This window comes from Meriones unguiculatus, chromosome 5 (genome assembly GCF_030254825.1).
Source record: "Meriones unguiculatus strain TT.TT164.6M chromosome 5, Bangor_MerUng_6.1, whole genome shotgun sequence".
NCBI lineage: Eukaryota > Metazoa > Chordata > Mammalia > Rodentia > Muridae > Meriones > Meriones unguiculatus.
In genome coordinates, this window is record NC_083353.1 from 15,092,758 (window position 1) to 15,103,988 (window position 11,231).

The window sequence follows — 11,231 nt, forward strand, 5'->3', positions numbered from 1 at the left end:
TAGTGGAGGAGGGTTCCCCTTTCTCCACAACCTCTCCAGCATGTGTTGTCACTTGAGTTTTTGGTCTTGGCCATTCTGATGGGTATAAGGTGAAATCTTAGGGTCGTTTTGATTTGCATTTCCCTGATGACTAAGGACGTTGAGCATTTCTTTAAGTGTTTCTCTGTCATTTGATATTCATCTATTGATAATTCTCTGTTTAGCTCTGTACTCCATTTTCAATTGGATACTTGATTAGTTGGTTCTTTATATATACTGGATACTACTCCTCTGTCAGATATAATAGCATTGGTGAAGATTCTTTCCCAATATGTAGGTGGTCGTTTTGCTCTGAGGACCGTGTCTTTTGCTTTACAGAAGCTTTTCAGTTTCATGAGGTCCCATTTATTGATTGTTGCTCTTGGAGCCTGTCCTGTTGGTGTTCTGTTCAGGAAGTTGTCTCCTGTGCCAACGAGTTCAAGGCTCTTCCCCACTTTTTCTTCTAAGCGGTTTTGTGTGTCTGGTTTTATATTGAGGTCTTTGATCCACTTGGACTTTAGTTCTGTGTGGGGTGACAAGTATGGATCTATTCGCATTTTTCTACATGTAGACATCCAGTTAGACCAGCACCATTTGTTGAAGATGCTGTTTTTTTTTTCCATTTAATGGTTTTGTCTTCTTTGTCAAAAATCAGGTGTCCATACATGTGTGGATTTATTTCAGTGTCTTCTATTCGATTCCATTGATCCGTAAGTCTTTTTCTATGCCGGTACCAAGAAGGATCAATGAGCCTTGTCTTACTCAACTAGACTTGAAAATCTAGGAGGGCATTCAATGGCCAATGTGTCCTTTAATCTTTTATGGGAGATACTACTTTGAGTCACGATTAAATAAATATTTCTACCTCTTTTGCCTATCTTGATAGCATGATTTTAAATGTGATTTGACACAAAATATTCTCATTTTTATGGCTGTGTTCATTGGCAGAATAAGTTTGGAAACTATTAAAATTTTTCTTTTCATATTAACCATCCTTATTCTTTAAATAGATAATCTTTAAATTTCAGCAATAATCTTATTTTATTTTTTCTCTTTGAAGTTTTAATTTATTATTTATACTTTTATAAATTTTTATTTTTTATATAAGTTACAGTTTATTTACTTTGTATCCCACCTGTTGCCACCTCCCTCATTCCCTCCTAACTCCACACTCCCTGCCTTATCTCCTCCCTGCTCTTCTCTAAGTCCAATTGAAGGAGTCTGGTAATGGATTTTGCCTCTTGGCCTTGGCAGATGTGGGTTTAATCTAAATTTCAGTTTCTCAGAGTTTGGCAGTTTCTCCAACAGGGTGTTCTGTTCCTGATTATTAGATAACAAACTTTGTGTAATTTGAGTGAATTCTTGGAAGTTTTGCCAAGTAAAGCAAATGGGATGTTACATTGAGAAAGTTGCTTGTGTTTTTTTTGCTTTAAAAGAGCTACTAGAGTGCTTAAAATCAACGAGTCTTGATCAGAAACCTGTCTTGACTCCATTCTTCGTGCCTCTGCCCCTATCATTCCCACTTCCTCTTTCAGGTAGACCCTGCTCAACTTGCCTGCTGGATGGGTCATTCACTGATAGGGAGGTCTTCCTTCCCTTCCATCTGACCCTAGCTTATCAGGTCTCTTCAGGACTGGGTACTATATCCTCCTCTATGGCCTAGTAAAGCTGCTCCTCCCACAGGGATAAGGGTGGGGGAATGTCAAAGAGCCAGCCATTGAGTTCATATTAGAAACAATCCTTGTTCCCCTTACTAGGCTTCTCACTTGGCTGAGCTGCTGTGGGCTACATCTGAGCAGGGGTTCTAAATTATATCCATGCATGGTCTTTGGTTGGAAAAACAGTCTCAGAAAAGACCCCTGTGCCCAGGTATATTTGATTCTTGTGGAATTCCTGTCCTCTCCCGGTCATACTAACTCCCCCTTCTTTCATATGGTTCCCTGTACTCTGCCCAAGGTTTCGTTATGAGTGTGAGCATTTGCTTTGATACATTGTTAGGTAGAGTCTTTCAGAGGCTGTCTGTGGTAGGCTCCTGTCTGGTTACTTGTTTCCCCCTACTTCCAAAGCCCATCCATTTTTTTTTCTAAGTGAGGAGTGATCATCTTACCCAGGGTCTTCTTTCTTGTTAATCTTTAGGTGTTCAGATTTTAGTATGTTTATTCCTATCTTATAGGTCTAATATCTGCTTACAAATTTGTATATACCATGTGTGTCTTTCTGTTTCTGGGATACCTCACTCAGAATGATCTTTTCTAGATCCCACCATTTGCCTCCAAATTTCATGATTTCCTTATTTTTAATTGCTGAATATTATTTTGTTGTGTAAATGTACCATAATTTCTGTATCCATTCCTCCACTGAGGGACACATCTGTTGTTTCCAGGTTCTGGTTATTACAAATAAAGCTGCTATGAACATGGTTGAACAAATGTCCTTGTTGTGTACTTGAGCATCTTTTGGATATATGCCTAGCAGTAGTATAGCCAGATCTTGAGGAAGCACTATACCTAGTTTTCTGAGAATGTGCCAGATTGATTTCTAAAGTGGTTGTACAAGTTTACATTCCCACCAATGGAGAAGGGTTCCCCTTTCTCCACAACCTTTCCAGCATGTGTTGTCACTTGAGTTTTTTATTTTATCCATTCTGATGGGGTAAGGTGAAATCTCAGGGTCGTTTTGATTTGCACCTCCCTGATCGCTAAGGACGCTGAGCATTTCTTTAAGTGTTTCTCTGCCATTCTATATTCCTCTACAGAGGATTCTCTCTTTAGCTCTGTACCCCATATTTTCATTGGATTGCTTGATTTGTTGAATAAGTAGTTTGGAAATAATTAAATTTTTTCTTTTCATATTAATCATCCTTATTCATTAAAGAGATAATCTTTAAATTTCAATTATAATGTTATTTTTCTTTACTGAACTTATGATTTACTTATGAATAAATATTACCTGTATATAAAATTTGTTTCTGCCTGAGTTATTTATTAAAACTGAAAGTACTCAGAGGCGGGGCAAAATGGTGGCACCAGGAGGATTCTCATTCTGACCAGCAGCACAGAAGGATCAGCACAGTGACCAGCAATCAAAACTCTCGGCCATAAAATACAGTGATTGTGTTTCCCAGGAGAGAGGATACCCCACGGTGGGGTACTCAATCAGCTTTAACTCACCTGGCTAAACCACAGAAGAGATCCCTGTTTTGCCAGGAGCTTGGTTGCCAGTACAGAGCCACACGCCAGTGTGCTCTGGTCACACTCCCAGACTGAACTGTGGCCTCACAACATCAGAGACTGGGATTTCCAGTCGAGAGATAACCCCACCGTGCAGGAAACGATTGGGACCAACCTTAGGTCTCCCAGACATCCCCTGGAAAAGACTCGGGTTCCGAGGGCACCCCAGGAGCCAGCCCGGAGCCAGAGCCAGGGACCCAGGCTCCGGCACAGAGCCCTGCCTTTGCGCCTGATTCACTGCCTCAGATAGAACTGTGGGCCCCAGGGGACCAGAGACTGAGTTTCACTGTCGGGTGCAAACCCACAGGGAGGGAATCAGCTGGTCTGATCTCAGAGCACTCAGCCAACACCCCCACCCTGAAAAGGCCTCGGGAAAATTACCCAGTTTAGGCAGATGCCCAGACTCCCAAAGGCCAGAAAGGCAGAGCCAAATGCGTCTGTGCCTGCGGATTCTACTTGCCATCCCAGACAGAATGGCCATCCCCAAAGCAAAGACTGGGTGTCCCTGGCAGGAGGAAACACCACAGCAGGGGGGATCATTAAGACTAACACTCAGGACACCCAGTACCAAAAGACTTTCTGGACTCACGAAGACTCTAGGCTCTAGCCTTCTACTGCAGGCAGGAGCACTGTGCTCAGTCACCATTACTGAGTACCCCTAGGGCACTGGGGCACACAGCTGCATCCTCAGACCTACAAAAGCCAGAGAGCCATTACAGCAACCCTCAGATACTGTGCCAAGGATCAACCAGTTATTTCTAGCTAGTCTGACAAAACTGTGGGAATCCCTGGTCCTTCAAGAGGGCTGCACCCAAAAATTACACCTTAAGAGTAACAGCTGCTGCTCAATAAATTCAGAGCAAGAAACACAGCAGCAGGACAGCCATCACCAGGACCTCTCCTGATGAGAGGAGAGCCTTCCTGAATACCACAGTTACCATACAGGTCCATACACCTGAAGTGAACTGTGACAATTCCTGAGAAGCACCACTATTCAGTTGACCATACCCAAAAAGCAGAGGAGAACTTCAGAACCCCACCAAGTGGATTCTCCCCACCCCAGGATTCAGCAGGCACCAGAAATTAACAGACAACACCTGACACAGAGAGATGGGTGCAGGCCAGTGAAAAAGTACAACCAACAAAAGGCAAAACAACATGGCATCCCCAGAACTCAGTTATCCAGGGACAAATAGCCCTGGACACTCTAACAAAAGTGAAATTCAAGAAGAAGACCTAATATCCATGCTAATGAAGAGGTTAATGGAGGATGTAAATAAAACACGTAAAGAATTAGGGGAAGATATAATAAAACAGATTATGGTCATCCGTAAAGAAATACAAGAAGATGAAGCCAAACAGTCTGTGTTACTGAAAGAAATAAAAGAAACAGAGGAATGCTCAAACAAACAGCTGAAGGAGTTTAAAGAAAAACAGGAAAATACAGTCAGACAAGTAAAGGAAATCAACAAAACGGTTCAAGATCTGAAGATAGAATTGGAAGAATTAAAGAAAACACAAATGGAGGAAATCACAGAAAGAAAACAGAAACCACAGAGGTAAGCATAAGCAACAGACTACAAGAGATGGAAGAAAGAATCTCAGGTATGGAAGATACAATGGAAGAAATTGATGTATCTGTCAAAGAAAATAATAAATCTAAAAAATTCCTGACACAGACCGTCCAAGAAATCCAAGACAAGATAAAAAGACAAAACCTAAGAATAATAGGAATAGAGTAAAAAGAAGATTCCCTCCTCCAAGGTCCAGAAAATATTTTCAACAAAATCATTGAAGAAAATTTCCCCAACTTAAAGGGGAAGCCTATAAGAATACAAGAGGCCTACAGAACACCTAATAAACTAGACCAGAAAAGAAAATCCTCCCACCACATAATAATCAAAACAGTAAGTATACAGAACAAAGAAAAAATACTAAAAGCTGCAAGAGAAAAAGGACAAGTAACATATAATGGCAAACTCATCAGAATCACACCTGACTTCTCAGCAGAAACTATGAAAGCCAGAAGAGCCTGGACTGATATCATGCAGAGCCTAAGAGAACACAGATGTCAGCCTAGGCTACTGTACCCAGCAAAACTCTCAGTCCTCATAGACGGAGAAAACAAACAAGATATTCAATGACAAAAACAAATTTCAACAATACCTACACACAAATCCAGCGTTACAGATGATACTAGAAGGAAAAATACAATCCAAGAAAACTAACTACTTTCAAGAAATCAGAGGAAATAAATAACCTCACTATAGCAAAACAAAAGTAGCCAAAAACACAAACATAGTACCATGGCCAACATCAAAATCATAGGACCTAACAGCCACTGGCCATTAATCTCCCTCAACATCAATGGACTCAATTCTCCAATAAAAAGACACAGACTAACAGATTGGATGTGTAAACAAGACCCAACAATCTGTTGCATACAAGAAACACACTTAAATCACAAAGATAGACATTACCTGAGAGTAAAGAGCTGGAAGACGGTTTTCCAAGCAAATGGACCCAAGAAGCAAGCAGGAGTAGCCATCCTAATATCTAATAAAGTAGATTTCCAACCAAAATCAATCACAAGAGATAGAGAAGGACACTTCATATTCATCATGGGAAAAATCCACCAGGAAGATATCACAATCCTGAACATCTATGCCCCAAAATCAAGGGCCTTCAAAAAGAAATTCGAAACATCTCGTGCAAGCAACTTAATGGCTCACTTAAGAGCCCTAGGAAAAAAAAGAAGCAGACACATCAAAAAGGAATAGATGGCTGGAAATAATCAAACTTAGTGCAGAAATCAATAAATTAGAAACAAATAAAACAATTCAAAGAATCAGTGAAACCAAGAGCTGGTTCTTTGAGAAAATCAACAAGATAGACAAACCATTAGCCAAACTAACTAAAAGGCAGGGAGAAACTATCCAAATCAACAAAATCAGAAAAGAAAAGGGGGACTTAACCACAGACACTGAAGAAATCCAAACAATAATTAGGTCTTACTTTCAAAGTCTATATGCCATAAAATTTGAAAATCTAAATGAAATGGACACTTTTCTTGACCGATTCTACATGCCAAAGCTGAAACAAGACCATGTAAACCAATTAAATAGTTCTATATCTCCTAAGGAATTAGAAGCTGTCATCAAAAGTCTACCATGCAAAAAAATCACAGGGCCAGATGGTTTCAGCCCTGAATTCTACCAGACCTTCAAAGAAGAGCTAATACCAATACTCTTCATACTATTCCACAAGATAGAAACAGAAGGAACACTACCAAACTCATTCTATGAAGCCACAGTCACCTTGGTACCTAAACCTCACAAAGACCCACCAAAGAAAGAGAATTTCAGTCCAATCTTCCTTGCGAACATTGATGCTAAAATACTCAACAAAATACTTGCAAACCGAATACAAGAACACATCAAAGACATCATCCACTACGACCAAGTAGGCTTCATCCCAGGCATGCAGGGTTGGTTCAATATACGGAAATCCATTAATGTGATCCACCACATAAACAAACTGAAGGAGAAAAACCACATGATCATCTCCTTAGATGCTGAAAAGGCATTTGACAAAATCCAACATCCGTTCATGTTTAAAGTATTAGAGAGATCAGGGATACAAGGCACATACCTGAACATAGTAAAGGTGATATACAGCAAGCCTATAGCCAACATCAAACTCAATGGAGAGAAACTTAAATCATTCCCACTGAAATCATGGACAAGGCAAGGCTGTCCACTCTCTCCATATCTTTTCAACATTGTTCTTGATTTCCTAGCTAGAGCAATAAGACAATTAAAGGAGATCAAGGGAATACAGATCAGAAAAGAAGAAGTCAAAGTATCACTATTTGCAGATGATATGATAGTATACCTTAGTGACCCCAAAAACTCTACCAGGGAACTCCTACAGGTAATTAACACCTTCAGCATAGTGGCTGGATACAAAATTAACTAAAAAAAAATTAGTAGCCTTCCTGTATACAAAGGACAAAAGGGCTAGAAAGAAATTAGGGAAACAACATCCTTCACAATAGCCACAAAGGACATGAAGTACTTGGTGTGAACCAAATGAAGCAAGTCAAAGACTTGTATGAAAAAAATTTCCAGTCTCTGAAGAAAGAAGTAGAAGAAGATATCACAAGATGGAAAGTTGTCCCATGCTCATGGCTTGGCAGGCTTAATATAGTAAAAAAGGCCATCTTACCAAAAGCAATCTAGCGATTCAATGCAATTCCCATCAAATTGCCAACAGAATTCATTTTTTTTTATAACTCATTGGTGTTTTCTTTTTTTTATACTTGATTTTTTTAACCTTTTTTATTAATTACACTTTATTCATTTTGTATCCCCCCATAAGCCCCTCCCTCCTCCCCTCCCGATCCCACCCTCCCTGCTATTTCTGCATGCACGCCCCTCCCCAAGTCCACTGATAGGGGAGGTTCTCCTCTCCTTTCTGATCTTAGTCTATCAGTTCTCGTCAAAAGTGGCTGCATTGTCCTCTTCTGTGGCCTGGTAGGGCTGCTCCCCCCTCAGGGGAAGGTGATCAAAGAGCAGGCCAATCAGATTATGTCAGAGGCAGTCCCTCTTCCCATTACTATGTAAACCACTTGGACACTTACCTGCCATGGGCTACATCTGTGCAGGGGTTCTAGGTTATCTCCATGAATAGACCTTGGTTGGAGTATGAGTCTCTGCGAAGTTCCCTGTGTTCAAATTATCTTGTTCTGTTGCTCTCCTTGTGGTGTTCCTGTCCTCTCCAGCTCTTACTATTTCCCACTTTTTACATAAAATTCCATTCACTCTGCCCGACAGTTAGCCATCGGGCTCAGCATCTGCTTTGACAGTCTGCAGGGCAGAGGCTTTCAGAGGCCCTCTGAGGCAGGTTCCTAGGTTGTTTCCTGTTTTCTTCTTCTTCTGATGTCCATCCTCTTTGCCTTTCAGGATGGGGATTGAGCATTTTAGTCAAGGTCCTCTCTCTTGATTAGTTTCTTTAGATGTACAGATTTTAGTGGGTTTATCCTATGTTGTATGTTTATATGAGTGAGTATATACCGTGTGTGTCTTTTTGCTTCCGCCCATAAGAATGGCCAAGATCAACAACTCAAGTGATAACACATGCTGGAGAGGTTGTGGAGAAAGGGGAACCATCCTCCACTGCTGGTGGGAATGTAAACTCTTTACAACCACTCTGGAAATCAATCTTGTGCTTTCTCAGACAACTAGGAATAACGCTTCCTCAAGATCCAGCCATACCACTCCTAGGCATATATCCAAAAGAGGCTCAAGTTCACAAAAAGGACATTTTGACAAAGATGCCAAATCCATTCAATGGAAAAAAAGACAGCATCTTCAACAAATGGTGAGGGTCTAACTGCATGTCTACATGTAAAAAAATGAAAATAGATCCATACTTTTCACCCTGCACGAAATTGAAGTCCAAGTGGATCAAACACCTCAACATAAAACTGGACACATTAAATTGGGTAGAAAAAAAAGTGGGGAATACCCTTGAAGTCATTGGCACAGGAGACAACTTCCTGAAAAGAACACCAACAGCACAGGCTCCAAGAGCAACAATCAATAAATGGGACCTCATGAAACTGAAAAGCTTCTGTAAAGCAAAGGATAATGTCCTCAGAACAAAACGACTGCCTACAGATTGGGAAAAGATCATCACCAACTCTCTATCTGACAGAGGGCTAATATCCAGTATATATCAAGAACTAAAGAAGTTAAGCAGCAAAAAATCAAGTAATCCAATTAAAAAAATGGGGTACAGACCTAAACAGAGAATTCTCTGCAGAGGAATATTGAATGGCATAGTAACATTTTAAGAAATGCTCAACCTCATTAGCCATCAGGGAAATGCAAATCAAAAATACACTAAGATTTCACCTTACACCCATCAGAATGGCTAAGATCAAAAAGTGAAGAGACAACACATGCTGGAGATGTTGTGGAGAAAGAGGAACCATCCTCCTTTGCTGGTGGGAATGTAAACGTGTATAACTACTCTGGAAAACAATCTGGCGCTTTCTCAGACAACTAGGAATAGCACTTCCTCAAGATCCAGCTATACCACTCCTAGGCATATATCCAAAAAATTCTCAAGTACACAATAAGGACATTTGCTCAACCATGTTTGTAGCAGCCTTATTTGTAATAGCCAGAAGCTGGAAACAGCTGAGATACCCCTCAGTGGAGGAATGGATGCCCAAATTGTGGTATAGCTACACAATGAAATATTACTCAGCAATAACTAACAAGGAAATCATGAAATTTGCAAGTAAGTGGTTGGATCTGGAAAACCATCCTGAGTGTGCTATCCCAGAAACTGAAAGATGCACATGGTATATACTCACTCATATAGACATTTAATATAGGATAAACCTACTAAAATCTGTACACCTAAAGAAACTAATCAAGTGGAGGACTCTTGCTAAACTGCTCAATTCCTATCCAGAAAGGCAAAGAGGATGGACATCAGAAGGAGAAAAGAGGCAACAAGTCAGGAGCCTGACACAGAGGAGCTCTGAAAATCTCTGCCCTGCAGACTATCAATGTAGATACTGAGACTTATGGGCAACCTTTGGGCAGAATGCAGGGAATCTTAGGAAAGAAGTGGGAAATAGTTAAGATCTGGAGAAGACAGAACTCCATAAAGAGAGCAACAGAACCAAAAAAATCTGAGCACAGGGGTCTTTCCTAAGACTGCTATTCCAATCAAGGACTATGAATGGAGATAATCCAAGACCCCATGCACAGATGTAGCCCATGACAGTTCAGTATCCAAGTGGGTTCCATTGCTATAGGAACAGGGACTGTCTCTGACATGAACTGATTGGCCTGCTCTTTAATTTCCTCCCCATGAGGGGAAAGCAGCATTACCAGGCCACAGAAGAAGACAAGGCAGCCACTCCTGATGAGACCTAATTGACTAGAAGGAAGGGAAATAAGTCCTCCCCTAACAGTGGACTTGGGGAGGGGCATGCAGGCAGAGGGTGGAGGAAGGGAGGGATTGGGATGGGAGGAGGAAGAAAACCACGGGGGGAATACAACGTGAGTAAAGTGTAATTAATAAAGAAAAAATATAAATTTCCATACACAGAGTGTATGAAAAAAAATAAAAATGAAAGAATATGCCTTTCCCTGGGTTTCAGCACCAGTTGGAAAGAAAAAAAAAAAGGAAGGATGAGGAAAGGACATGGCTGCATCTCGCTGTGGTGGAGAAGGTTTATTGTAGATGTGAAGCAGAACATAGCCAGAAGCAGGGGCATCTGGGAGAGTCCAGAGTGGACGTGACCAGGCTGAGCCAAGTCATGTGAGGAGAGGGGGAGAGGAGGGGCAGGGAGAGCCAGTGAGGCAACCAGGAGACCCAGAGGCACAAAGACAGCAGGCACCGAAATGCATGGATTGTATAGGAAAGGGCAGCAAGGGGAAGAGCAGCCCAGCCCCTGAGTGGAGGGTTCAGGGGAGGGTGCTGGGAATGCCAGCCAGGAGGGCCTTGCAGCAGGTGGAGACTGGGGGAAGCAGGGAGAAAAAAAAAACAAACAAAAAAAACAAAACAAAACAAAAAAAACTGAAAGTACTCCCAGAAATCACAAGGAATTATTTTACATACATGTACACTTGAGCTAGGCAGGAATACATCAAATTTTTGGCAGACTCTGAATAAGTAAACAATGAAACTGGTGTATAGTCATCTGTCTAAATCCAACCGTCTTCATGCATTCTGCATATGGAGAGAACACTCATGGATTGCAGCAGAGCCCCAGAGAGCACCCGTCTACTTACCCTGCTTGTCATCCTCTCCTTGTTGAAAAATTATCTGTACTGGCCTATACTCATTACACATAACATTGAACTTTGTGGAAACAATATTCTTTCCAGATTATGCTCTACAACCATAGTTATACCCAATACTAATGACATTTTCTGTCAAATTGACATAAACCTGAAA